Raw genomic sequence first — 3,138 nt, 5'->3', positions numbered from 1 at the left:
CTATGCGAATCTCGTTCCCTTTAACTTATTAAATATAATAATAACAGTGGTCCTTTTTAATTTCTACCCCTCGGCTATCTATTTCTCTATCATCAAATCTCTCCTCCATTCATTTCCTCTTAACTAGTAACACTGGTCTTTGCGACGTTGGGAATATGCTTTACACTTTGCCAGAAATATTTATCCAAAAACTGCCATTAATACTTCAATACCTCTAAATTGCCACACAGAAATCTCCTCGATCTAAATATCCACAATTCTACTTCTAACAGTCTACCGCTTTATGTTAATACCGCTAGGTTTCAGGTAAGTGCTGCTGCTTCAATTGCTTCTATTTAGCATTCATACACATTGGTCATTCATGCATTACCCTTAATTTGATGAGTCAATTTTTCATTTTCCTATTTTAAACCTTTGATTGTGGCCAGTTAGTTGAGATTTTATGGCACACTATGTCCCTGGTTCTCAACCCTTAAACAGGAAAGTAATATTCCTATTTGACACCAAAATCAAGTTTCCCTATACCGTGGTTTTGGCCAGCTGGGAAATATGGCACGCTATACCCTGGTACCCAGCCTCTGCACAATCGAACTAGCTCAATTGTCTGACACCAAAACCAACAAGTCATGTGAACATTGGATTATTTTGTCATATCACCTAAATAGTGTGAAATGGTTCAATAATACAATCGTTCACCAGTCATACCTAGGAGACTTTAACTCCTATATGGAGGACTTTAACCTCTGCTTTGAAAGGACTTTAACCTTTCTTCTTAAAGGACTTTAACCTTTTTCTTAAAGGACTTTAACCTTTTTTCTTAAAGGACTTTAACCTTTTTCTTAAAGGACTTTAACCTTTTTCTTAAAGGACTTTAACCTTTTTCTTAAAGGACTTTAACCTTTTTTCTTAAAGGACTTTAACCTTTCCGGAGGACTTTAACCTCTTTTTCCTTTTGTTTTGAAGATGTCTCATTCGGGTGTTTTTCCACCACCCAGCCAAAACCGGCCTCGTCAGGACACGGGTGGAGTTGCCAAACTCAGACTTTCACAAATATTTCCTCATATTTGTTCCATAAACCATACCATATTTCCTGTACCTTTATAGAAATGGAAGTTGTCACTATGTATTTAATTAATTAATTTTAGCGGTCTGTGGGTTACTAAGACGTTGAACACCCTTGATTTAGAATAGTCAATGCAGAATAATGGTCTGCTTACCTTATTTATGGCGCCAGATGTTCAACGCAACCTTTCACCCTTGGACCGAACTTTTCCAACCAATTTGAAGAATCCTCTTTTTGTTTTTATCCCGGACGAGCCCCCAATTGTTGTGCTTCAAGGTGCACTCCCAGGTGAGGACTTCTTCTCTGAAATAGATAGCAATAACTTCACAGACACAGATATGTATTAATACAATAGGCTTCTATAGATGGAGAGCATCACTCCGTAAGCAGACTCCGCAGTCTGCTTCTCACCAGTGAGCTCTGACTCTCTTCCTCTTTTGCCTGTCTTTTATTGAAGTTTAACAAGGGCAGTTACATATTACTACACGAACATCTGTCTCTACAAAGTGGGCTGTTGCTTTTGATGGATTGTGACTGAGCCAGGTCTTGGTGTCCTCCGTCCTTGCTTACTGCATCCCACAGAGGAACATGTCCTCCTTTGCACGATGCAGGCCACCTGTGTGCAGCCTTGGCTCTGTTCTCGTGCAGCATACTTTTAGCTCGTTAAGTCTAGGCAGCTTGCTGTAATAATTAGGCAGTATATTATAGGAACATAAGTCATTTGGTCAGCAAAGCGTGTGTATCTATATCCCACACCTTCTCAATTGGTTAAAAAACTGCAGTGCACTGGCTGTGTCTGCAGACCCTAGTGGAGGCCGCTTGCTTTTTTGATATGCTCCCTTATTTGTACCGTAACAGAGATCTAATGTTTTATCAAACCTGGTTGGGCAAGTAACTTAATAATAAAAGTTACATGATTACAATTTAAAAATAAGAAGTTTGGGTGTTGTGGGAAAGTTGACTGTGATTTTTGCATTAATCCCCATTAATGCAACAAGGTCTGGACAACCCACTGTGCTATACAAATTTGCTCAAATGTTTAGATGCTTCTCAATTGCTGAGTAAAGCTGGACTTTAGTAAAGTACACAAAGATGTTACTGTATTTGTTACATTCTTTAATTTTTTCTTTCAGTGTATCTTTTACAGACTATACCATGATACCTGATGGAGATGCCGGGGATTGAACCCGGGGCCTCATACATGCAAAGCATGCGCTCTACCACTGAGCTACATCCCCTGAATCATTTCAGATGTTTTTGACTTTTTTCTGAGATCCCTGAATAAAAGAAGAGACCTGGGTAAAACATGTCATGTCAATGTTGTAAATGGCCTTAAAACCTGTAAATGCAACTGCACTGGTTGGAAATCAAACCTGGGCAAAATACTTGCACTGCTATGTCATCAATCATAGTTGTAAAGTAGCACATTGTTTGCCTTTCTGCTTACTTCTTGACAAATAAAGCACACAACAGCAAGAAATCGACTGCGATGGCTGGGAATCAAACCCAGGTCAACTGCTTGGAAGGCAGCTATGCTCACCACTATACCACCATCGCAGGTCTTAAGAAAGAGTATTCACTGCAAATCATGCAACTCATCTGGGTTTTGAGACTGACAATATATGCATTGGTGAAGACGGGTGGCTTCCAGTGCCTATGAGATAATACATCTGCACTCTGGTATAATGTGATGTGTCATTGGTGTGCTACCACTTTTAAAGGAATACTTTCATAGTCGGCAGGATTTGACATGCGCGGGATGGATTTCCAATGGATTTCTAGTCCATCGCCTTTTTTTGGGTGTTGTGGGAAAGTTGACTGTGATTTTTGCATTAATCCCCATTAATGCAACAAGGTCTGGAAAACCCACTGTGCTATACAAATTTGCTCAAATGTTTAGATCCTTCTCAATTGCTGAGTAAAGCTGGACTTTAGTAAAGTACACAGAGATGTTACTGTATTTGTTACATTCTTTAATTTTTTCTTTCAGTGTATCTTTTACAGACTATACCATAATACCTGATGGAGATGCCGGGGATTGAACCCAGGGCCTCATACATGCGAAGCATGCGCTC

The 3,138-nt window shown here is 39.5% G+C and overlaps 3 non-coding genes across 3 annotated transcripts in view; all 3 read right to left on the bottom strand.

The window, feature by feature from the left end:
• Window positions 1–2,229: 2,229 nt before the first annotated feature.
• Window positions 2,230–2,301, bottom strand: trnaa-ugc. Its single transcript has one exon. It is a non-coding gene; the product is annotated as a tRNA-Ala (tRNA).
• A 247-nt stretch (window positions 2,302–2,548) lies between these two features.
• On the bottom strand, window positions 2,549–2,620 carry trnag-ucc. The gene has a single exon. It is a non-coding gene; the product is annotated as a tRNA-Gly (tRNA).
• A 466-nt stretch (window positions 2,621–3,086) lies between these two features.
• Window positions 3,087–3,138, bottom strand: part of trnaa-cgc — a 72-nt gene continuing 20 nt past the window's right edge. Inside the window, exon 1 of the tRNA in view lies at window positions 3,087–3,138. This exon is cut by the window's right edge and continues 20 nt beyond it. This is a non-coding gene — a tRNA (tRNA-Ala).

Source organism: Perca fluviatilis, chromosome 18, assembly GCF_010015445.1.
Source record: "Perca fluviatilis chromosome 18, GENO_Pfluv_1.0, whole genome shotgun sequence".
In the NCBI taxonomy this organism is placed as follows: Eukaryota; Metazoa; Chordata; class Actinopteri; order Perciformes; family Percidae; genus Perca; species Perca fluviatilis.
Note: the sequence above shows the minus strand (reverse complement) of the source record. Positions and strands in the feature narration are given on the sequence as shown.